General features: G+C 45.1%; 2 protein-coding genes and 1 long non-coding RNA gene across 11 annotated transcripts in view; 1 reads left to right on the forward strand and 2 right to left on the reverse strand.

The window, feature by feature from the left end:
• Positions 1-25,373, reverse strand: part of LOC134038948 (NACHT, LRR and PYD domains-containing protein 12-like) — a 223,027-nt gene that overhangs the window by 158,135 nt on the left and 39,519 nt on the right.
• Positions 1-25,373, forward strand: part of LOC134038951 (NACHT, LRR and PYD domains-containing protein 3-like) — a 201,505-nt gene that overhangs the window by 8,218 nt on the left and 167,914 nt on the right. The gene's annotated exons all lie outside the window — the stretch shown is intronic.
• LOC134039000 (uncharacterized) lies at positions 9,199-13,277 on the reverse strand. Its single transcript, XR_009932722.1, has 3 exons — positions 12,605-13,277; positions 9,709-11,749; positions 9,199-9,664 (listed from the first exon to the last, which is right to left on the reverse strand). It is a non-coding gene; the product is annotated as an uncharacterized LOC134039000 (long non-coding RNA).

A 25,373-nucleotide genomic window follows, 5' to 3' on the forward strand; every position in this document is an offset into this window, starting at 1 on the left:
GTAGATACTAAAGTATCCCTCATCACATCCCTACTAAAACACAGGGTTAGAGATGCTGACTGTAGATACTAAAGTCTCCCTCATCACATCCCTACTAAAACACAGGGTTAGAGATGCTGACTGTAGATACTAAAGTCTCCCTCATCACATCCCTACTAAAACACAGGGTTAGAGATGCTGACTGTAGATACTAAAGTATCCCTCATCACATCCCTACTAAAACACAGGGTTAGAGATGCTGACTGTAGATACTAAAATATCCCTCATCACATCCCTACTAAAACACAGGGTTAGAGATGCTGACTGCCAGCCTGGCTGACATACAGACCATGTGGTAAAGGTTCACAGTGAGAGATACAGAGTAACAACAGGTCTGGAAACCTGCCTGTCTGACTCATTCAAGTTGAACAGCAACATTCAAGCCTGGATCTGACCCTACTGATGAATGACTACAGCAACACATGTTGGACAGTATGATACAGTTAGGTCCATAAATATTTGGACATTGACACAATTTTCATCATTTTGGCTCTGTATACCACCACAATGGATTTGAAATGAAACAATCAAGATGTGCTTTAAGTGCAGACTTTCAGCTTTAATTTCAGGGTATTTACATCCAAATCAGGTGAACGGTGTAGGAATTACAACACATTTTATATGTGGCCCCCCCCTTTTTAAGGGAGGGGGGCCAATACATATAAAATCTCTCCCTCCCTCCTCCCTCCCTCCCTCCTCCCTCCCTCCTCCCTCCCTCCCTCCCTCCTCCCTCCCTCCCTCCCTCCCTCCCTCCCTCCCTCCTCCCCTCCCCTCCCCTCCCTCCCTCCCTCCCTCCCTCCCTCCCCTCCCTCCCTCCCTCCCTCCCTCCATCCCTCCCTCCATCCCTCCTTCCCTCCCTCCCTCCCTCCCTCCTCCCTCCCTCCCTCCTCCCTCCCTCCCTCCCTCCCTCCCTCCCTCCCTCCCTCCCTCCCTCCCTCCTCCCCTCCCCTCCCCTCCCCTCCCTCCCTCCCTCCCTCCCTCCCCTCCCTCCCTCCCTCCCTCCCTCCCTCCCTCCATCCCTCCCTCCATCCCTCCCTCCATCCCTCCTTCCCTCCCTCCCTCCCTCCCTCCATCCCTCCCTCCATCCCTCCCTCCATCCCTCCCTCCATCCCTCCATCCCTCCCTCCATCCCTCCCTCCCTCCCTCCCTCCCTCCCTCCCTCCCCCTCTGAGGGCCCAAAGGGAGTAGGGAGGGTGAGGGCAGGTCAAGGGAGGGAGGGGATCACACTAGACAGACACACAGACAGTTTATATTCAAGTGGGTAATACTGTCATATTACTGGTCCTAAATGTAGTGTTTACAGTGTATGCATGCATGTGTGTGTGTGTGTGTCTCGGGCCACTGGGTCACCAACAAACACACAGCATGTCTTCTATCATCCTGTAAAAACATCTTTATTTCTCCTCATTTAGTCAGTAAGACACTATTTAGTTCATCACATTCAGTGGGACTGAGATCAAAGACAGGATTGTTGTTTGTCAACAATTAAAACCTCCCTACCTCCCTCCCTCCCTCCCTCCCTGCATCCCTCCCTGCATCCCTCCCTCCTCCCCTCCCTCCCTCCCTCCCTCCCCCTCCCTCCCTCCATCCCTCCTCCCTCCCTCCCTCCCTCCCTCCCTCCCTCCTCCCCTCCCTGCATCCCTCCCTCCCTCCTCCCCTCCCTCCCTCCCCCTCCCTCCCTCCATCCCTCCTCCCCTCCCTCCCTCCCTCCCTCCCTCCCTTCCTCCCTCCCTCCCTCCCTCCCTCCCTCCCTCCTCCCTTCCCTGCATCCCTCCCTCCCCCCTCCCTCCCTCCCTCCCTGCATCCCTCCCCCCTCCCTCCTTCCTTCCTTCCTTCCTTCCTTCCTTCCTCCCTCCCTCTCTGAGGACCCAAAGGGAGTAGGGAGGGTGGGGGCAGGTCAAGGGAGGGAGGGGATCACACTAGACACACACACAGACAGTTTATATTCAAGTGGGTAATATTGTCATATTACTGGTCCTAAATGTAGTGTTTACAGTGTATGCATGCATGTGTGTGTGTCCATGTGTGTGTGTGTGTGTGTGTGTGTGTGTGTCTAAGGCCACTGGGTCACCAACAAACACACAGCACGTCTTCTATCATCCTGTATAAAACATCTTTATTTCTCCTCATTTAGTCAGTAAGACACTATTTAGTTCATCACATTCAGTGGGACTGAGATCAAAGACAGGATTGTTGTTTGTCAACAATTAAAACCTCCCTCCCTCCCCCCTCCCTCCCTCCCTCCCTGCATCCCTCCCCCCTCCCTCCCTCCCTCCCTCCCTCCCTCCCTCCCTCCCTCCCTCCCTTCCTTCCTTCCTTCCTTCCTTCCTTCCTTCCTCCCTCCCTCCCTCCCTCCCTCCCTCCCTCCCTCCCTCCCTCCCTCCCTGCATCCCTCCCCCCTCCCTCCCTCCCTCCTTCCTTCCTTCCTTCCTTCCTTCCTCCCTCTCTGAGGGCCCAAAGGGAGTAGGGAGGGTGGGGGCAGGTCAAGGGAGGGAGGGGGATCCCTCCCTCCCTCCTCCCCTCCCTCCCTCCCTCACTCCCTCTCTGAGAGCTGTTAGGGAAAAATTCTAATGGCACTGTGTAGATTTGAATAGTCAAGAGATGGCGGTTTCAATTAAATTTATTTTGCTTGTACAAATCAAGAATTAACAAAGTACTTTGTGATCAGTCATAACGAAGGAGGTGCTAGCCACAGGTCGTTCGCCAGAGTGATAAAGAACAACCCTAAAACCCTGCCTTATATAAACTTTAGATCAAATGGCATTCTATAGGGTCAATCCCTCAATGTAGCAAACTCTGTGATTGGTCAGCACTGCTCAGTGACAGTTTGACTCCATACCAAGTGTCCCACAGTTCTTTGATGTGGCATCTCTCCCCAAAACAGTAGATAGTAAAACCACAGGAGTTCACCAGTCAAATGGTCAACTGTCCTTTGTGTGGGCAACTTCAAACAAGTATTTGATTAACCCCACCCAATGCAACAGGAAGGGTCAGAGCAGCTTGATCAGTTAAACTGCTCCCTCAGATCACAATAACAATACAGTTGAATCCACATTGTCTCCAGACCAGCTGTCTCATCCTCCCCAGGTGTCATAAACTGCAAATGGCATCTCTACCAAATGGACTTGACTCTTCTTAGCCAACTTTAGACTTCCATTAAAACACATTCCTCATATATGAAACACACACATTATAACTGTATTACAAATTTCCACGACAGAGCCCAAAGGGAGTAGGGAGGGTGGGGGCAGGTCAAGGGAGGGAGGGGATCACACTAGACACACACACAGATAGTTGATATTCAAGTGGGTAATACTGTCATATTACTGGTCCTAAATGTAGTGTTTACAGTGTATGCATGCATATGTGTGTGTGTGTGTCTGTGTGTGTGTGTCTCGGGCCACTGGGTCACCAACAAACACACAGCATGTCTTCTATCATCCTGTATAAAACATCTTTATTTCTCCTTATTTGGTCAGTAAGACACTATTTAGTTCATCACATTCAGTGGGACTGAGATCAAAGACAGGATTGTTGTTTGTCAACAATTAACCCGTTAAGGAGTAGCATCACACATGTGCGATAGTTCGAAAGCCCCACAGAGTAACGTTGCACGTGTGATTCTGAACATTCCAACCGACTATTTTCCGATAGACAAAAACTACATGACAAACGCTGTAGTATGGCTTCAAAATGTACAATTAGGAGGCTAACAAGTAACACTAGCAGGTAGTAGCATTGCTACGAGTATTATGCTAGGTTGCTAGGTAACGGAAGCTAACTAAAGCTAGCTTCCGTTTTGGAAAAATAACTCACTCTGGTGGAAGCGTCGGTAATATTTAGAGATATTAATAATATTTAATATCAGTAATATGTACATCTAAAAGGTTAAAACAAAACAAACATTCTACACACACCAATATTTACAGACACTCTGGGATATCAATTCCAACTGTACAGTTCAGTCTTCAATGACATCTATGTGAGCACGGTGTGTGAGAGTGTGTGTGGGCTATTCTACCTGACACAGGGACACTGGGGAGTCATAATGAACCCTGAACCCAGGATAGAGGGGCTCAGTGAATGTGCTGTGGAATGTGTGCAGGTGGGTCAGTGTGTCAGAGGAGACTGTGTAGAAGGACAGAGTGCCGGCCGGCCAGTCCAGATACACTCCTACTCTGTGGGAGCTGGAGGGGGGGGCAGGTATGTCAGTGCTCTTCTTATTGTGCCAGGCAGAGTAACTGTTATCAACACAGTACAGACTCCAGGACTTGTTATTGTGTCCAAGCAGACAGTCATCACCCCTTCCTCTCCTGCTGATTCCTTTATATGTCACTGCTATATAAACCCCTCCTCCACTCCACTCTGCCTCCCAGTAACAGCGCCCAGACAGACCCTCTCTACACAGCACCTGTGACCAGTCCTCAAATCTCTCTGGGTGATCAGGATACAGCTGCTTCTCTCTCCTCCATGTCACCTTTCTGTTCTCCTCAGACAGAGAGAGGACTCTGCATGCTGTGTTTGGGTCCAGTGTGAGCTCACAGGCATCTGATGGGGGAGACCAAGACACAATATATTACTGATCATCATCATTCACATTAGAATGTCTCCCTCTTCCTGCCCTCCCCCTTTCATTCTCTCTCTCTCCCTCTCTCTCTCTCTATTTCCTCTCCCTCTCCCCCCCTCTCTCTCCCTCTCTCTACCCATCCTCACTCTCTCTCTCTCTTTCATTCTCTCTCTATTTCTGTCCCTCCCCCTCTCTCTCTTCCACTCTCCCTCTCTTCCTTTCATTCTCTCATTCTGTTCTCCCTCCCTCACATGCTACCTCTCTCCCTCCAAATCCCTCTTTCCATCATCCCTCATCTCCTTACCCCTGATATGCCCCCATCACTCCATCTTTCTAGGGAGGAGGGGAACAGGGGAGGAGAAGAGAGGGAGGAGGGGAAGAGGAGAGGAAGGGGGGAACAGGGTAGGAGGGGCAGAGGGGAGGAGAGGAGAGGAAGGGAAGGAGAGGGAAGAAGGGGAAGAGAGGAGAGGGAGGAGGGGAAGAGGGAGGAGGGGAAGAGGGAGGAGGGGAAGAGGGGAGGAGGGGAAGAAGGGAGGAGAGGAAGGGGAAGAGGGGAAGAGGGGAGGAGAGCAGAGGGAAGAGGGGAAGAGGAGAGGAGGGGAAGAAGGGAAGGGAGGAAGAGGGGAAGAGGAGAGGGAGAAGGGGAGGAGAGGAAGAGGGAGGTGGGGGAAGATGGGAGGAGAGGGAGGAGGGGAAGAAGGGAAGAGGGGAGGAGAGGAAGAGGAGAGGAGGGGAGGAGAGGGAGGAGGGGAAGATGAGAGAAGAGGGGAGGAGAAAAGAGGGAGGAGGGGGAGAGGGGAGGAGAGGGAGGAGGGGAAGAGGAGAGAAGAGGGAAAGAAGGGAAGAGGGGAGGAGGGGAAGAGGGAGGAGGGGAAGAGGAGAGCAGAGGGAAGAGGGGAGGAGAGGGAGGAGGGGAAGAGAGCAGAGGGGAGGAGAGGAAGAAGGGAGGAGAGGAAGAAGGGGAAGAGGGGAAGAGTGGAGGAGAGGGAGGAGGGGAAGAAGGGAGGAGAGGAAGAAGGGGAAGAGGGGAGGAGGGGAAGAGGGGAGGAGAGGAAGAGGGAGGAGGGGAAGAGGAGAGCAGAGGAGGGGAAGAGGAGAGCAGAGGAGGGGAAGAGGGGAGGAGAGCAGAGTGAAGAGTGGAAGAGGGGAGGAGGGGAAGAGGGGAGGAGAGGAGAGGGAGAAGGGGAGGAGGGGAGGAGAGGAGAGGGAAAGAAGAGAGCAGAGGGATGGGAACAGGGGAGGAGAGGGAAGAAGGGAAGAGGGGAGGAGAGGAAGAGGGGAGGAGGGGAAGAGGGAGGAGGGGAAGAGGAGAGCAGAGGAGGGGAAGAGGGGAGGAGGGGAGAGGGAGGAGGGGAAGAAGGGAAGAGGGGAGGGGGGGAGGAGAGGAAGAGGGAGGAGGGGAAGAGGAGAGCAGAGGAAGGGAAGAAGGGAAGAGCGGAGGAGAGGAAGAGGGAGGAGGGGAAGAGGAGAGGAGAGGGAGGAGGGGAAGAAGGGAAGTGGGGAGGAGGAGAGGAGAGCAGAGGAGGGGAAGAGGGGAGGAGGGGAGGAGGGGAAGAAGAGAGCAGAGGGAGGGGAAGAGGAGAGGAAGAAGGAGGATGGGAGGAGAGAAGAGGGAGGGGAAGAGGAGAGCAGAGGGAGGGGAAGAGGAGAGGAAGAGGGAGGAGGGGAGGAGAGAAGAGGGAGGGGAAGAGGAGAGGAAGAGGGAGGAGGGGAAGAGGGGAGGAGAGCAGAGGGAGGAGGGGAAGAGGAGAGAGAGGGAGGAGGGGAAGAAGGGGAAGCGGGGAGGAGGAGAGGAGAGCAGAGGAGGGGAAGAGGGGAGGAGAGGAAGAAGGGGAAGAGGGGAGGAGAGGAAGAGGAGAGCAGAGCAGGGAAGAGGGGAGGAGAGGAAGAGGAGAGCAGAGCAGGGGAAGAGGGAGGAGGGGAAGAGGAGAGCAGAGGGAAGAGTGGAAGAGGGGAGGAGAGAAGAGGGAGGAGGGGAAGAAGGGAAGAGGGGAGGAGAGGAAGAGGGGAAGAGGAGAGCAGAGGAGGAGGGGAAGAGGGGAAGAGGGGAGGAGGGGAAGAGGAGAGGAGGGGAAGAGGAGAGCAGAGGGAGGGGAACAGGGGAGGAGAGGGAGGAGGGGAAGAAGGGAAGAGCAGATGAGGGGAAGAGGGGAGGAGAGCAGAGGGAGGGGAACAGGGGAGGAGAGGAAGAGGAGAGAAGAGGGAGGAGGGAAGAAGGGAAGAGGGGAGGAAGGGAGGAGAGGAAGAGGGAGGAGAGGAAGAGGGAGGAGGGGAAGATGAGAGCAGAGGAAGAGGGAGGAAGAGGGAGGAGGGGAAGAGGAGAGGAGGGGAAGAGGGGAGGAGAGCAGAGGGAGGAAGGGAAGAGAGGGAGGGAAAGAAGGGAAGAGGGGAGATGGGGAAGAGGAGAGCAGAGGGAAGAGTGGAAGAGGGGAGGAGAGAAGAGGGAGGAGGGGAAGAAGGGAAGAGGGGAGGAGAGGAAGAGGGGAAGAGGAGAGCAGAGGAGGAGGGGAAGAGGGGAGGAGGGGAAGAGGAGAGGAGGGGAAGAGGAGAGCAGAGGGAGGGGAACAGGGGAGGAGAGGGAGGAGGGGAAGAAGGGAAGAGCAGATGAGGGGAAGAGGGGAGGAGAGCAGAGGGGAACAGGGGAGGAGAGGAAGAGGAGAGAAGAGGGAGGAGGGGAAGAAGGGAAGAGGGGAGGAAGGGAGGAGAGGAAGAGGGAGGAGGGGAAGATGAGAGCAGAGGAAGAGGGAGGAAGAGGGAGGAGGGGAAGAGGAGAGGAGGGGAAGAGGGGAGGAGAGCAGAGGGAGGAAGGGAAGAGAGGGAGGGAAAGAAAGGAAGAGGGGAGGAGGGGAAGAGGAGAGCAGATGGAAGAGTGGAAGAGGGGAGGAGAGAAGAGGGAGGAGGGGAAGAAGGGAAGAGGGGAGGAGAGGAAGAGGGGAAGAGGAGAGCAGAGGAGGAGGGGAAGAGGGGAAGAGGAGAGGAGGGGAAGAGGAGAGCAGAGGGAGGGGAACAGGGGAGGAGAGGGAGGAGGGGAAGAAGGGAAGAGCAGATGAGGGGAAGAGGGGAGGAGAGCAGAGGGAGGGGAACAGGGGAGGAGAGGAAGAGGAGAGAAGAGGGAGGAGGGGAAGAAGGGAAGAGGGGAGGAAGGGAGGAGAGGAAGAGGGAGGAGGGGAAGATGAGAGCAGAGGAAGAGGGAGGAAGAGGGAGGAGGGGAAGAGGAGAGGAGGGGAAGAGGGGAGGAGAGCAGAGGGAGGAAGGGAAGAGAGGGAGGGAAAGAAGGGAAGAGGGGAGGAGAGGGGAACAGGGGAGGAGAGAGAGGAGGGGAAGAGAGAGGAGGGGAAGAGGAGAGGAAGAGGGAGGAGGGGAAGAGGGGATAAGGGAGGAGGTGAAGAGATGGAGGGAAAGAAGGGAAGAGGGGAGGAGAGGGAGAGGAGAGCAGAGGGAGGGGAACAGGGGAGGAGGGGAAGAGGAGAAGAAGGGGAAGCGGGGAGGAGGAGAGGAGAGCAGAGGAGGGGAAGAGGGGAGGAGAGGAAAAAGGGGAAGAGGGGAGGAGAGGAGGGGAAGAGGGGAGGAGAGCAGAGGGAAGAGGGGAAGAGGGGAGGAGGGGAAGAGGAGAGCAGAGGGAAGAGTGGAAGAGGGGAGGAGAGGAAGAGAGGAAGAGAGCAGAGGAGGAGGGGAAGAGGGGAGGAGAGGGAGGAGGGGAAGAGGAGAGGAGAGCAGAGGGAAGAGGGGAAGAGGGGAGGAGGGGAAGAGGAGAGCAGAGGGAAGAGTGGAAGAGGGGAGGAGAGGAAGAGGGGAAGAGAGCAGAGGAGGAGGGGAAGAGGGGAGGAGAGGGAGGAGGGGAAGAGGAGAGGAGAGCAGAAGAGGGGAAGAGGGGAGGAGAAGAGAGGGAAGAGGAGAGCAGAGGGAGGGGAACAGGGGAGGAGAGGGAGGAGGGGAAGAGGAGAGAAGAGGAGGGGAAGAGGAGAGCAGAAGAGGGGAGGAGAGCAGAGGGAAGAAGGGAAGAGCAGAGGAGGGGAAGAGGGGAGGAGAGCAGAGGGAGGGGAACAGGGGAGGAGAGGAAGAGGAGAGAAGAGGGAGGAGGGGAAGAAGGGAAGAGGGGAGGAAGGGAGGAGAGGAAGAGGGAGGAGGGGAAGAGGAGAGGAGGGGAAGAGGGGAGGAGAGCAGAGGGAGGAGGGGAAGAGGAGAGGAGGGGAGGAGACCAGAGGGAGGAGGGGAAGAGAGGGAGGGAAAGAAGGGAAGAGGGGAGGAGGGGAAGAGGGGAGGAGAGGGAGGGGAACAGGGGAGGAGAGAGAGGAGGGGAAGAGGGAGGAGGGGAAGAGGAAGAGGGGAGGAGAGGGAGGAGGGGAGAAGGAAGGGGACATAGCACACACAGACGTACACACAGTATTGATGTGGGTAATTGTGTTAAATTACTGCTTCTAAAAGTGTGTGTTTACAGTGTGTGTGTGTGTCCATTTTTGACAGTGTCCAAGTCACTAATGGTATTGTCCCTTGTATGACCTTGTGTACTAGAACCAAGTAGCAGTCAATACTCACATCTCCTAGGGCCAGGTTTGATCCTGCACTCTCCACCATGATCCACACTGCAGGGATAAGCAGAGGAATGATGAAAATACACTTCACCTGTTGATAAGTGACTTAGCAACTGACTTTCTAAGTAAACATGTTGTTTCTCTCTTATCATCAGAGGTGTATTCCAGAAAGCAGGTTTTACAAACTCTGAGCCGAACCCTGAACTCTGACTTGATGAACCCTGAGATGGGAAGCTCAAAGTTATCACTTCCAGAACAGCTGATCTGAGTTAGTTCATTTCTAATTCACTGGAATTACATTTAGTCATTTAGCAGACGCTCTTATCCAGAGAATTAGAAATTCTCATGCGTGCAGCCGAGTATGAAGACATTTTCAGAAAGCAGAAAAACAACTTCAACAGCAAAAGAGGCAATTGTTCATTCAGTACATTTCAAAGCAGTATATTAATTTGACATTTAACCACGTCTTACTAGCCTGGCTCTGCCCTCCTACGTACTTCCGCTCAATTTTCATTTTGCTTCTGTACTCCGTCTGGGCTTTCCGTATATTAGTTGATGTCTCAACTCAACTTTTTACCGTCCAATCAGCGAACAGAGGGAGTGGCTGAGAACGATGACGTTGATGTCGTGCGCTAGTTTGAGTTGTAGTTCTGTAATGGCGGCAAAGAAAGATGCGAGCGAAGCCATTCGGTCTGTTGTGGCAACGCTGCCGAATATCCAGAAGTTAAAGCCGGAGCAAGAACAATCTTTGCTCCCCACGGGGTTCGTTTGATTTTCCAGCTCGCTCCGTTAGTGATGAAGGAGTTGGCTAAGGCGAACGCTAGCGATTGGTTATGGCAGATCCAGAGTGGCTCTGGGCAGATCCAATAGTTTTAAACTTCAACAGAATACCCGCCTTCAAGGAAGTTAACGCTTGTCAAGGGAGCGAGCCCAGACTCTCTGTACAAATGAAATGTACGAGAGTCTGGTTAGGACCAGGCTAACGTCTTACTACAGGTGAAGAAGAAATGGAACAATCCTATGTGCGCAAAACAACTGGCACATTCTTCTCCTTTTTAATGACAAGATTACGAGAAGGAGGGTCCATCAACCTCCACAGCACAGATTAACAGTGAGATGTTCAGTAAATGCCAGGTTAGCTCTGCATGGAAAACTGTAGAATTTCATGTCATCCGTATGTGTTATATGGCTTCAACAACAATCAGGTTGATGAGGAAAGGACACCCCATGTCTGACAGTTGCTTCAGGCTCAGCATGAGGGAGGGGAGAGGGAGAAACTCACGGTTTGTTACAGAAAAGCTGCCAGCAAGCAGGTGAGGTTCACAGTCAGTTACCGTGGTAACACACCCAGAGTTTTCAGTGTTTCCCATACATTAATTTATTTGTAACGGCCCGCCACAATTAGAGATTTACCACCACAAATTTATAAAATGGTGTTTTTGCTTTTACTGTTTAACATCACAAAAAAAATATTTAATAGTAGAGCTGCACGCAGCACACTGATTCGCTCAGCCCCTTCTTGCCCCGCTCGCGTTCTCTCTCTCTCTCACTACAACAGACCCGTCTGTGAAAAAGCCCCTCTCTCCGTGCACGCTCTGAATCAATGCACGGGTCAAACAGCTTTTTCCCTCAGAGACAACAGGACAATCAATCTGGAGTTTACGAACAGTTAGGCCCAATCCCAATGTCCCCCCTAGAAACTAGAAATTAATTAGAAACTGCAAGTGGCAGCTCGGATCTAAGATGGATTCGAGAGACCGCAGATAGAGTGCGGCTAGTTTAGATCAACACTTGTATTATTGTTTTGTTGATTTTATGTAAAGCACTTTGAGCTGCAATTCTTGTATGAAAAGTGATATATAAATAAAGTCTTACTTACTTACAACAGGACAATCAATCTGGAGTTTACGAACGGTTAGGCCCAATCCCAATGTCCACCCTCACAGACTTTGAGGCACGTTCTCACTAAGTCTGTAAGGGCTTAGGGCTGTCCCACTGTCAAATTGTCAAATCCGCGAGGGCTCTTTCGAAGACATTTTATGCACCCTTAAGTCTGCATTTTTGCAGACTTGCCCACAATTCACAGCGTAGTGACGTGAAACACGAGGGTTACCAGGGGAAGCCCGGAAGAGAGAAAAAGATCCTGTCTAACCCTCCTCATAAGACAAGAAAGACGAAGAACAGTAAACAAACAAGCATGGAAGGAGCAACCAACCCTGACGTAAACAGAGTTAGAAATAACAGTTAACATCAGTAAGTTTAAACACAAAGCGGTTAACATAGCCAGAACTGGGTGTAGTAGGGCTGCACAATTAATAAAATTTTAATCACGATTTTGGCTTCCCACGATCAAATTCGCGTGATGGAGCGATATTTAAAATGCGGCATTCTTTGGCAAAGCCAATCTAGCGCTCCGTAAACCATAGGTGCGTTCGACATCGGCTGCATGAAACGACCAGCGAGAGTTGCTGCTTGCAGTCGGGGAAGAGTTATAAACGGCTGCGTAAAGTCGGACATTCCTGCTTCCTGGTTTGCTGCGTTGACGTCAGTCATGGCCGATCAAGCGCTGTTTGCTTACTTCATCACTGACGAACTGCATGGTATAATTAGCCTACGTGACAAAAAAAGTTGCTTTGGTTAAAATCAGCAAATAATCATGATAATTAATCGTGATCTCAATGTTGATCAAAATAATCGTGCTTATCATTTTGGCCATAATCGTGCAGCCCTAGTGTGTAGGTTGTCCTTTGATGATAAATTCCAAATATGCTTTCATCAGATTTGATCCAACAACATTACTATTTTACCTATAATGCCGCAAAGTGCTGAACCATTCCGATTTACAGCATTTTGAGCTCTTGTAGCCTCTTGCACTCAATCACTTACTAGGTGACATCAAGTAAGTGTGTGAGGGTTCAGGGCTCAGGGTTTAGGGGGGACATTGGGATTGGGCCTTAGTATCATCATTCTCTGCATAAAGGTGTCCAAAACTGAGTAAATATAATAATATTTGTAGTTAAAAACATTTGTCAAATATAACAATATGAGTCCAACGTAATGTTTATATTATATGAAGCTCAAAAACTATTTTGCGCTCAAATTGATTCCATTTTTTTTTCTTGTTGAAGTCCCTAGCTACATTCACTTCAAACCGACACTAGGACCTAGGTTTGAGCTGAGCTACATTTTACAACGTCTGGTTTTAGTGACCTCTCTTTCTGGAGCTAAAAACCCAGAGTTTCCCTCATCTCAGGGTTTAAAAACTCAGTTTTCACTAAACCCGCTTTCTGGAAATACAATTATGATTGTGGCTACAATCATAGTTCAACCATATTGTAGATTGTAGAGTAAACATGCCGTTTTAATTGTATCATCAAGAAATGCAAGGCCTATTAACGTAATTAGATATATTCAGTGTTAAGCGACTTTACATTAAGAGGTATATAAAAAACAAACATCTCCTTACTTGAGTTTCTCCAGTCTGCAGTGTGGATCCTCCAGTCCAGCAGAGAGCAGCTTCAATCCTTTTTCTCCTGGATGATTGTAGCTCAGGTCCAGTTCCCTAAGGTGGAAGGGGTTGGACCTCAGAGCTGAGGCCAGAGAAGCACAGCCTTCCTCTGTGACCAGACAGCCTGACAGCCTGTAGAAAGAGGATCAATATTGTGACAGAATCCATCTGGGCCCCCAGAGTGAGTCAGCACAGAGGGGTTCATTTGGCAGGTACTGTCATAGCTGCACCTCCCCTCATTAGACAGAGTGACCCACGTAATCCAATATCAGAAAAGTTGAAGATGTAACTCTTTATCCTGTATAATAATGATACTGTGTTCAGCATTCCATTTGTGTAGAGAGAGGCCAACCCCCCAGGTGAACTATATGCATGGTAAAGGCTTAGGTAAACAGGAAGATCCTTATCTTATCTGAGCATTTCATTTAGTTAGCCTAAGCAGGGCCACTTTAAGACATATGCACGCACGCACGCACGCGTGCAGGATCTATGCAAGGGAGCCAATGAAAGAAGAGCCATGTGACAGACAATTCTATATATTTGTACAACATGGTTTTTGTATTGGGAATGTTGGGATGATAATAGAGAATCGAGGATAAAGAACAAGCAAGTTTGCTTGTTCAATATTTCCACTATTTTAAACAGTTATCATATTCCAAAGGAAGAAACACTAGAGAGGGTACAATTTCTGGGGAAATTGTAGGGTGTGCTTGCTGGCGTCGGTTGCACAGGGGTCCGTTTTTGAATGACATTTTTACAACTGATATTTCTGTATATTTTATATAAAAATTCATACTTATTATTTATAAAGATGACATAGATTTAAAAGCATTTTTTGTTGCTGCTCATTTACAACTGAAAATACGAGTGAAGTGTAGAATGAAATAGATGTCTTCTCATTTCCCCTGCAAGAGGCAGCCTCATCGTTGAAACAAAACGAATAAATTTGGCAGACCGGTGTAAAACTTGACCTAATCTCTATGACTTAAACGTCATTTTAAGTTTTTCCCTTCTCATGATATTTTCAGGCATTTAGCCTATTCATTGCATTCATTCATTAATAAAGAACCCCCTTTGAAGATTATTCTACGACGTTACCTGGCAGTAGAAGATGGAATCGCGATTCAAACAGTACCATCTGCTAACTGAAAGTATGCCCCCCAAAACGTAAATAAGCTTGACATTTATTTAGTGGAAAATCGTTCAGTCATAAAAAGCTCACTGGTAGCGATCATTGTCAGTAACAACGCAAAATGCGATATAGCCCTGTGTGGAGAAGCTGCCCCGGCATATTGTACTACTACGGTACAGTACTAGACTACTGCTGTGTTCGTCTTGGTAGCGATTGCGTTGGTTGAATTGGATTTAACGTTCCGTTGTACGGTTTAAGCTGAAATTAATTATTTTCATGAACAGATTGACAACGTTTAGGCTGTGGCAATGAAGTTCAGGTTAGTAGATAGATACACTTTTGATTTAAGTAAGGGGAGTGCCGAACATGTTCTGTCGCCGTTTGACTTCCTAAACAGCTGTGTAGTGTAGATGTTTTTGTAGTGTGTCTCACGTAAGCTACAGCGTTGCAGTGAGCTACACTGTTTTGAAACCACAGGTAATGGTAATTTCACCAACAAATCGTTTACTAATGTCAGAATAAATCCTACAACGAAAATGTATATGTGAGGAATGTTTATTTTAACGATTGAAAACAGATAACGCTACATCATAGACCACTGTAGTATGTGTTGCCCGGGCAACACAGGCTAATGTCATGATGCTAATACTTCAGTGAAATAGTAGACTACTGTTTCCGAAAGTAGATGTACTTCCTTAATAATATCAGCTTATACTGTACATTACACATGACAATTGTGTGTCATATCACAAAGTAAAATGAGTAAATAGTTATCACCCTGGCCTCTTTGCTTGTGGCGTTTCTGCAGCTGCCTTGCAGTAAAGCTATAGTTAGCTTAGCTATCCCCCAAGTTAACAGATGCAAAACGAATGTTCTGCCAAAGGTAGTCACGCGTGTTTTCGTGACGTTAGTGACGTTAGTAACGTCAGTGACTGTGGCTAGCAAATTAGCCACCGTTAGCTTCACTTTTCGCCACAAAAACTTAACTTCCACTTAAACCATGCAACGGAACGTAAATAAAAATACAAGCAACTCAATCGCTACCAAGACTAAACTTTTGACACCTAGGTTGTCTATGTAGGCCAAATATTGACAAAGATTTAGGGGGGCAAAAATAAATAATAACTAGAAACGGCTGTTCCTGCGAAACAGCAGTGAGAATGCTGAAAACCTGAATGGGGATAGCTGACCATGCTAAAAAAGCTGAAAATAGTGAAAATTTAGTAGAAAGTTATAAGCTGAAGCTTCAAAGCAACCGAAAGGTATTTTTGAAAGGGGCTGGAGCAGCATTCCAACAATGATTTGAAAGGATTTACCATTACTTTTAAAGGGAGAATAATTTGCACAAAAACCTTTATATTTTAAAAAGTATAAAAGTGAGAAATGAGAAAATACCCGCAAGCTGAAATGAATTTCAAAAATGTGTGAGTGACACAAAAGAGGCAGTGTGGAAGCTGAACTGCATCATCTGCATCATCTTAACAAAGCTAAGAGCTAAAATAGCCTACAATGCGGGAGAAGCTGAAAGCTGAACTGTTAAACAGAAGAAGTAGGCTAGCTAGTCGGAACAAGAATATTATCGTTTTAACAGCTGAAATTATAGTTGGGATAGTAATAGCAGTAGCAGATGTAGCCTACCATTGAGTGCGTTTACTCGGCTTTCTTAGTAGGATTCAATGTGTTGATGGAATGAAACATACAGCAGTAGAGCCGATACAGGAAGACACGGCGACACTTTGTTGCAGAAGGATGATGGTGCAAGTTTTGTCCGTGGAGCATACAACGATTAATAAAAAAGAATCATGTAGACGCGTTTATTGAGTAATCGCATAACTAATTACACATGTAAACGGAGTAATCGTATTATTGGCAAAAACCGACAATTGCTAGTAATCGTGTTTCTCATGGTCAAGTAAACGTACCAATCACCTGTGTGAGAGACTGAGTGGTGCGTGTCTGTTACAGTGATGGTGCAGCTATGATTGCTAACGCGCTGAGGGCAGAGAATAAGAGAAATTTAGCTAGAATCCACACCTCAAACAAGATAACCTAGACGCAAAACTGTACGTCCAATCCAAAATATAAGGATATTTTCCGAGACCCAAGACTCTGCCGAAACCAGAGATATTCTTTATATGTCTGTGCAGTCAGAAATACGACTCTACCTGCAGTTTCAAAAACGTGTTCCTTTTGCTTTCCTGGTGCTTGTTTGTTTGGTTGCCACGGTGATGGCGCAGCTGTGATCGCTAACGAGCTAGGCAGAGAGAAAAACGAACATTTACCTAGCATCCACACCTCAAACAAGTTGACCTAGACGCAAAACTATACGTCCAATCCAAAATATAAGGATATTTTCCGAGACCCAAGACTCTGCCGAAACCAGAGATGTCCTTTATATGTCTGTGCGGTCAGAAATACGACTCTATCGGCAGTTTCAAAATCTTGTTCCTTCTTGCTTTCTCTGACTGATTTTACTCACCTCTCCATTGAAGTTAGTGAGAGAATTTGAAAGGCTGCTCTCGCTTCAAGGCTCATAGCTGAAAATCTGTAAATGTGAGCTCTTTAGTAGTTACATTGGCTGAAAGAGGACAATTTTCCCTACATTTTAAGGTATAACTTGTTTCTGTAAGTTAAACTATATGAACGTTAGAGGAATTTGTTTATTAGTTGAATATCAGAAAAAGAGCAGCAAGCAGAGCATTCATAAAAATCAAGAAGGAGCAAACATTTTAATGTATTTCAAACTGTCATAATTCAAAATTGGCTGAACATTTGAAAAAGCTGAATCATTTGGGAATAGCTGAATGTCTTGTGAACATTTTAAAGGTTGAATGGTGTCTCTAGCTGAAAGTAAGCTGAAGTAGTTACGTTTGAAAGAGGAGGAAGCTTTTTAATGATTTGAAAGGATTTACCATTACTTTTAATGGGAGAATAATTTGCACAAAAACCTTAATGTCTTAAAAAGTATAAAAGTGAGAAATACCAAAAGTCATAGCCATCATCTCCTGAAGGAGCTGAACGTTTTGATACAAAAGTTGTAGGAATCGGTTAAAGTATGCAGAACGAGTTAAAGGTCAAAAAACGGCGGAAGAACTAAGAAGTTGAAAAACAATAGTGAGAATGCTGAACAGCATTCTCACAATAAAGAGAAACAGGAAAACAATAGTGAGAATGCTTAACAGCATTCTCACAACTAGAAAAGGCTGTTCCTGCGAAACAGCAGTGAGAATGCTGAAAACCTGAATGGGGATAGCTGACCATGCTAAAAAAGCTGAAAATAGTGAAAATTTAGTAGAAAGTTATAAGCTGAAGCTTCAAAGCAACCGAAAGGTATTTTTGAAAGGGGCTGGAGCAGCATTCCAACAATGATTTGAAAGGATTTACCATTACTTTTAAAGGGAGAATAATTTGCACAAAAACCTTAATATTTTAAAAAGTATAAAAGTGAGAAATGAGAAAATACCCGCAAGCTGAAATGAATTTCAAAAATGTGTGAGTCACACAAAAGAGGCAGTGTGGAAGCTGAACTGCATCATCTTAACAAAGCTAAGAGATAAAATAGCCTACAATGTGGGAGAAGCTGAAAGCTGAACTGTTAAACAGAAGAAGAAGTAGGCTAGCTAGTCGTAACAAGAATATTATCGTTTTAACAGATTAAATTATAGTTGGGATAGTATTAGCAGTAGCAGATGTAGCCTATGCGTTTACTCGGCTTTCTTAGTTGGATTCAATGTGTTGATGGAATGAAACATACAGCAGGAGGGCCGATACAGGAAGACACGGCGACACTTTGTTGCAGAAGGATGATGGTGCAAGTTTTGTCCGTGGAGCATACAACGATTAATAAAAAAGAATCATGTAGACGCGTTTATTGAGTAATCGCATAACTAATTACACATGTAAACGGAGTAATCGTATTATTGGCATAAACCGACAATTGCTAGTAATCGTGTTTCTCATGGTCAAGTAAACGTACCAATCACCTGTGTGAGAGACTGAGTGGTGCGTGTCTGTTACAGTGATGGTGCAGCTATGATTGCTAACGCGCTGAGGGCAGAGAATAAGAGAAATGTAGCTAGAATCCACACCTCAAACAAGATAACCTAGACGCAAAACTGTACATCCAATCCAAAATATAAGGATATTTTCCGAGACCCAAGACTCTGCCGAAACCAGAGATATTCTTTATATGTCTGTGCAGTCAGAAATACGACTCTACCTGCAGTTTCAAAAACGTGTTCCTTTTGCTTTCCTGGTGCTTGTTTGTTTGGTTGCCACGGTGATGGCGCAGCTGTGATAGCTAACGAGCTAGGCAGAGAGAAAAACGAACATTTACCTAGCATCCACACCTCAAACAAGTTGACCTAGACGCAAAACTATACGTCCAATCCAAAATATAAGGATATTTTCCGAGACCCAAGACTCTGCCGAAACCAGAGATGTCCTTTATATGTCTGTGCGGTCAGAAATACGACTCTATCGGCAGTTTCAAAATCTTGTTCCTTCTTGCTTTCTCTGACTGATTTTACTCACCTCTCCATTGAAGTTAGTGAGAGAATTTGAAAGGCTGCTCTCGCTTCAAGGCTCATAGCTGAAAATCTGTAAATGTGAGCTCTTTAGTAGTTACATTGGCTGAAAGAGGACAATTTTTCCTACATTTTAAGGTATAACTTGTTTCTGTAAGTTAAACTATATGAACGTTAGAGGAATTTGTTTGACAAACTAGAAACGGCTGTTCCTGCGAAACAGCAGTGAGAATGCTGAAAACCTGAATGGGGATAGCTGACCATGCTAAAAAAGCTGAAAATAGTGAAAATTTAGTAGAAAGTTATAAGCTGAAGCTTCAAAGCAACCGAAAGGTATTTTTGAAAGGGGCTGGAGCAGCATTCCAACAATGATTTGAAAGGATTTACCATTACTTTTAAAGGGAGAATAATTTGCACAAAAACCTTTATATTTTAAAAAGTATAAAAGTGAGAAATGAGAAAATACCCGCAAGCTGAAATGAATTTCAAAAATGTGTGAGTGACACAAAAGAGGCAGTGTGGAAGCTGAACTGCATCATCTTAACAAAGCTAAGAGCTAAAATAGCCTACAATGTGGGAGAAGCTGAAAGCTGAACTGCTAAACAGAAGAAAAAGTAGGCTAGCTAGTCGTAACAAGAATATTATCGTTTTAACAGATTAAATTATAGTTGGGATAGTATTAGCAGTAGCAGATGTAGCCTACCATTGAGTGCGTTTACTCGGCTTTCTTAGTAGGATTCAATGTGTTGATGGAATGAAACATACAGCAGTAGGGCCGATACAGGAAGACACGGCGACACTTTGTTGCAGAAGGATGATGGTGCAAGTTTTGTCCGTGGAGCATACAACGATTAATAAAAAAGAATCATGTAGACGCGTTTATTGAGTAATCGCATAACTAATTACACATGTAAACGGAGTAATCGTATATAAACCGACAATTGCTAGTAATCGGGTTTCTCATGGTCAAGTAAACGTACCAATCACCTGTGTGAGAGACTGAGTGGTGCGTGTCTGTTACAGTGATGGTGCAGCTATGATTGCTAACGCGCTGAGGGCAGAGAATAAGAGAAATGTAGCTAGAATCCACACCTCAAACAAGATAACCTAGACGCAAAACTGTACATCCAATCCAAAATATAAGGATATTTTCCGAGACCCAAGAATCTGCCGAAACCAGAGATATTCTTTATATGTCTGTGCAGTCAGAAATACGACTCTACCTGCAGTTTCAAAAACGTGTTCCTTTTGCTTTCCTGGTGCTTGTTTGTTTGGTTGCCACGGTGATGGCGCAGCTGTGATAGCTAACGAGCTAGGCAGAGAGAAAAACGAACATTTACCTAGCATCCACACCTCAAACAAGTTGACCTAGACGCAAAACTATACGTCCAATCCAAAATATAAGGATATTTTCCGAGACCCAAGACTCTGCCGAAACCAGTGATGTCCTTTATATGTCTGTGCGGTCAGAAATACGACTCTATCGGCAGTTTCAAAATCTTGTTCCTTCTTGCTTTCTCTGACTGATTTTACTCACCTCTCCATTGAAGTTAGTGAGAGAATTTGAAAGGCTGCTCTCGCTTCAAGGCTCATAGCTGAAAATCTGTAAATGTGAGCTCTTTAGTAGTTACATTGGCTGAAAGAGGACAATTTTTCCTACATTTTAAGGTATAACTTGTTTCTGTAAGTTAAACTATATGAACGTTAGAGGAATTTGTTTGACAAATTAGTTGAATATCAGAAAAAGAGCAGCTAGCAGAGTGTGGCACTCTGCTTGCTGCTCATTCATAAAAATCAAGAAGGAGCAAACATTTTAATGTATTTCAAACTGTCATAATTCAAAATTGGCTGAACATTTGAAAAAGCTGAATCATTTGGGAATAGCTGAATGTCTTGTGAACATTTTAAAGGTTGAATGGTGTCTCTAGCTGAAAGTAAGCTGAAGTAGTTACGTTTGAAAGAGGAGGAAGCTTTTTAATGATTTGAAAGGATTTACCATTACTTTTAATGGGAGAATAATTTGCACAAAAACCTTAATGTCTTAAAAAGTATAAAAGTGAGAAATACCAAAAGTCATAGCCATCATCTCCTGAAGGAGCTGAACGTTTTGATACAAAAGTTGTAGGAATCGGTTAAAGTATGCAGAACGAGTTAAAGGCCAAAAAACGGCGGAAGAACTAAGAAGTTGAAAAACAATAGTGAGAATGCTGAACAGCATTCTCACAATTAGTTGAATATCAGAAAAAGAGCAGCCAGCAGAGTGTGCCACTCTGCTTGCTGCTCATTCATAAAAATCAAGAAGGAGCAAACATTTTAATGTATTTCAAACTGTCATAATTCAAAATTGGCTGAACATTTGAAATAGCTGAATCATTTGGGAATAGCTGAATGTCTTGTGAACATTTTAAAGGTTGAATGGCGTCTCTAGCTGAAAGTAAGCTGAAGTAGTTACGTTTGAAAGTGGAGGAAGCTTTTTAATGATTTGAAAGGATTTACCATTACTTTTAATGGGAGAATAATTTGCACAAAAAACTTAATGTCTTAAAAAGTATAAAAGTGAGAAATACCAAAAGTCATAGCCATCATCTCCTGAAGGAGCTGAACGTTTTGATACCTAAATTGTAGGAATCGGTGAAAGTATGCAGAACGAGTTAAAGGCCAAAAAACGGCGGAAGAACTAAGAAGTTGATATAACTAGAAACGGCTGTTCCTGCGAAACAGCAGTGAGAATGCTGAAAACCTGAATGGGGATAGCTGACCATGCTAAAAAAGCTGAAAATAGTGAAAATTTAGTAGAAAGTTATAAGCTGAAGCTTCAAAGCAACCGAAAGGTATTTTTGAAAGGGGCTGGAGCAGCATTCCAACAATGATTTGAAAGGATTTACCATTACTTTTAAAGGGAGAATAATTTGCACAAAAACCTTAATATTTTAAAAAGTATAAAAGTGAGAAATGAGAAAATACCCGCAAGCTGAAATGAATTTCAAAAATGTGTGAGTCACACAAAAGAGGCAGTGTGGAAGCTGAACTGCATCATCTGCATCATCTTAACAAAGCTAAGAGCTAAAATAGCCTACAATGCGGGAGAAGCTGAAAGCTGAACTGTTAAACAGAAGAAGTAGGCTAGCTAGTCGGAACAAGAATATTATCGTTTTAACAGCTGAAATTATAGTTGGGATAGTAATAGCAGTAGCAGATGTAGCCTACCATTGAGTGTGTTTACTCGGCTTTCTTAGTTGGATTCAATGTGTTGATGGAATGAAACATACAGCAGTAGAGCCGATACAGGAAGACACGGCGACACTTTTTTGCAGAAGGATGATGGTGCAAGTTTTGTCCGTGGAGCATACAACATTAATAAAAAGAATCATGTAGACGCGTTTATTGAGTAATCGCATAACTAATTACACATGTAAACGGAGTAATTGTATTATTGGCATAAACCGACAATTGCTAGTAATCGTGTTTCTCATGGTCAAGTAAACGTACCAATCACCTGTGTGAGAGACTGAGTGGTGCGTGTCTGTCGTTACGGTGATGGTGCAGCTATGATTGCTAACGCGCTGAGGGCAGAGAATAAGAGAAATGTAGCTAGAATCCACACCTCAAACAAGTTAACCTAGGCGCAAAACTGTACGTCCAATCCAAAATATAAGGATATTTTCCGAGACCCAAGACTCTGCCGAAACCAGAGATATTCTTTATATGTCTGTGCAGTCAGAAATACGACTCTACCTGCAGTTTCAAAAACGTGTTCCTTTTGCTTTCCTGGTGCTTGTTTGTTTGGTTGCCACGGTGATGGCGCAGCTGTGATAGCTAACGAGCTAGGCAGAGAGAAAAACGAACATTTACCTAGCATCCACACCTCAAACAAGTTGACCTAGACGCAAAACTATACGTCCAATCCAAAATATAAGGATATTTTCCGAGACCCAAGACTCTGCCGAAACCACAGATGTCCTTTATATGTCTGTGCGGTCAGAAATACGACTCTATCGGCAGTTTCAAAATCTTGTTCCTTCTTGCTTTCTCTGACTGATTTTACTCACCTCTCCATTGAAGTTAGTGAGAGAATTTGAAAGGCTGCTCTCGCTTCAAGGCTCATAGCTGAAAATCTGTAAATGTCAGCTCTTTAGTAGTTACATTGGCTGAAAGAGGACAATTTTTCCTACATTTTAAGGTATAACTTGTTTCTGTAAGTTAAACTATATGAACGTTAGAGGAATTTGTTTGACAAATTAGTTGAATATCAGAAAAAGAGCAGCTAGCAGAGTGTGGCACTCTGCTTGCTGCTCATTCATAAAAATCAAGAAGGAGCAAACATTTTAATGTATTTCAAACTGTCATAATTCAAAATTGGCTGAACATTTGAAAAAGCTGAATCATTTGGGAATAGCTGAATGTCTTGTGAACATTTTAAAGGTTGAATGGTGTCTCTAGCTGAAAGTAAGCTGAAGTAGTTACGTTTGAAAGAGGAGGAAGCTTTTTAATGATTTGAAAGGATTTACCATTACTTTTAATGGGAGAATAATTTGCACAAAAACCTTAATGTCTTAAAAAGTATAAAAGTGAGAAATACCAAAAGTCATAGCCATCATCTCCTGAAGGAGCTGAACGTTTTGATACAAAAGTTGTAGGAATCGGTTAAAGTATGCAGAACGAGTTAAAGGCCAAAAAACGGCGGAAGAACTAAGAAGTTGATATAATAACTAGAAACGGCTGTTCCTGCGAAACAGCAGTGAGAATGCTGAAAACCTGAATGGGGATAGCTGACCATGCTAAAAAAGCTGAAAATAGTGAAAATTTAGTAGAAAGTTATAAGCTGAAGCTTCAAAGCAACCGAAAGGTATTTTTGAAAGGGGCTGGAGCAGCATTCCAACAATGATTTGAAAGGATTTACCATTACTTTTAAAGGGAGAATAATTTGCACAAAAACCTTAATATTTTAAAAAGTATAAAAGTGAGAAATGAGAAAATACCCGCAAGCTGAAATGAATTTCAAAAATGTGTGAGTCACACAAAAGAGGCAGTGTGGAAGCTGAACTGCATCATCTGCATCATCTTAACAAAGCTAAGAGCTAAAATAGCCTACAATGCGGGAGAAGCTGAAAGCTGAACTGTTAAACAGAAGAAGTAGGCTAGCTAGACGGAACAAGAATATTATCGTTTTAACAGCTGAAATTATAGTTGGGATAGTAATAGCAGTAGCAGATGTAGCCTACCATTGAGTGCGTTTACTCGGCTTTCTTAGTAGGATTCAATGTGTTGATGGAATGAAACATACAGCAGTAGAACCGATACAGGAAGACACGGCGACACTTTGTTGCAGAAGGATGATGGTGCAAGTTTTGTCTGTGGAGCATACAACGATTAATAAAAAAGAATCATGTAGACGCGTTTATTGAGTAATCGCATAACTAATTACACATGTAAACGGAGTAATCGTATTATTGGCATAAACCGACAATTGCTAGTAATCGGGTTTCTCATGGTCAATCACCTGTGTGAGAGACTGAGTGGTGCGTGTCTGTCGTTACGGTGATGGTGCAGCTATGATTGCTAACGCGCTGAGGGCAGAGAATAAGAGAAATGTAGCTAGAATCCACACCTCAAACAAGATAACCTAGACGCAAAACTGTACGTCCAATCCAAAATATAAGGATATTTTCCGAGACCCAAGACTCTGCCGAAACCAGAGATATTCTTTATATGTCTGTGCAGTCAGAAATACGACTCTACCTGCAGTTTCAAAAACGTGTTCCTTCTGCTTTCCTGGTGCTTGTTTGTTTGGTTGCCACGGCGATGGAGCAGCTGTGATCGCTAACGAGCTAGGCAGAGAGAAAAACGAACATTTACCTAGCATCCACACCTCAAACAAGTTGACCTAGACGCAAAACTATACGTCCAATCCAAAATTTAAGGATATTTTCCGAGACCCAAGACTCTGCCGAAACCAGAGATGTCCTTTATATGTCTGTGCGGTCAGAAATACGACTCTATCGGCAGTTTCAAAATCTTGTTCCTTCTTGCTTTCTCTGACTGATTTTACTCACCTCTCCATTGAAGTTAGTGAGAGAATTTGAAAGGCTGCTCTCGCTTCAAGGCTCATAGCTGAAAATCTGTAAATGTGATCTCTTTAGTAGTTACATTGGCTGAAAGAGGACACTTTGTCCTACATTTTAAGGTATAACTTGTTTCTGTAAGTTAAACTATATGAACGTTAGAGGAATTTGTTTGACAAATTAGTTGAATATCAGAAAAAGAGCAGCAAGCAGAGTGTGCCACTCTGCTTGCTGCTCATTTATAAAAATCAAGAAGGAGCAAACATTTTAATGTATTTCAAACTGTCATAATTCAAAATTGGCTGAACATTTGAAAAAGCTGAATCATTTGGGAATAGCTGAATGTCTTGTGAACATTTTAAAGGTTGAATGGTGTCTCTAGCTGAAAGTAAGCTGAAGTAGTTACGTTTGAAAGAGGAGGAAGCTTTTTAATGATTTGAAAGGATTTACCATTACTTTTAATGGGAGAATAATTTGCACAAAAACCTTAATGTCTTAAAAAGTATAGAAGTGAGAAATACCAAAAGTCATAGCCATCATCTCCTGAAGGAGCTGAACGTTTTGATACAAAAGTTGTAGGAATCGGTTAAAGTATGCAGAACGAGTTAAAGGCCAAAAAACGGCGGAAGAACTGAGAAGTTGAAAAGCAATAGTGAGAATGCTTAACCCTTTCACACGTAGGTTCTAAATTCCTTGACTGGTCCCCCAGAGTGAGTTTTTTATGCGCGTGAGTTTGGATCAATCTCAACGTTCCAGAAATTGATTATGACGCATTAAAATCGAATTGCTATACAATTTAAGTATTTCTCGGTTCGCATTTTCCATTGACCTAGTTTGCACCCCGTATTAGTGACGAATACTCCATTCATTGGTTGTTTTGTTTATCCACCTTCTCGTTACGTATTTCTTCCGCTTCAGGGGACTGGCGGAAACCTTCAAAGTAGATATTTTGGCTATTATTCTGGTGACTGAAGTATTTGTATAACTCAAATTATACCACCCATATA

This window comes from Osmerus eperlanus, chromosome 18 (assembly GCF_963692335.1).
Source record: "Osmerus eperlanus chromosome 18, fOsmEpe2.1, whole genome shotgun sequence".
Classification (NCBI taxonomy): Eukaryota; Metazoa; Chordata; class Actinopteri; order Osmeriformes; family Osmeridae; genus Osmerus; species Osmerus eperlanus.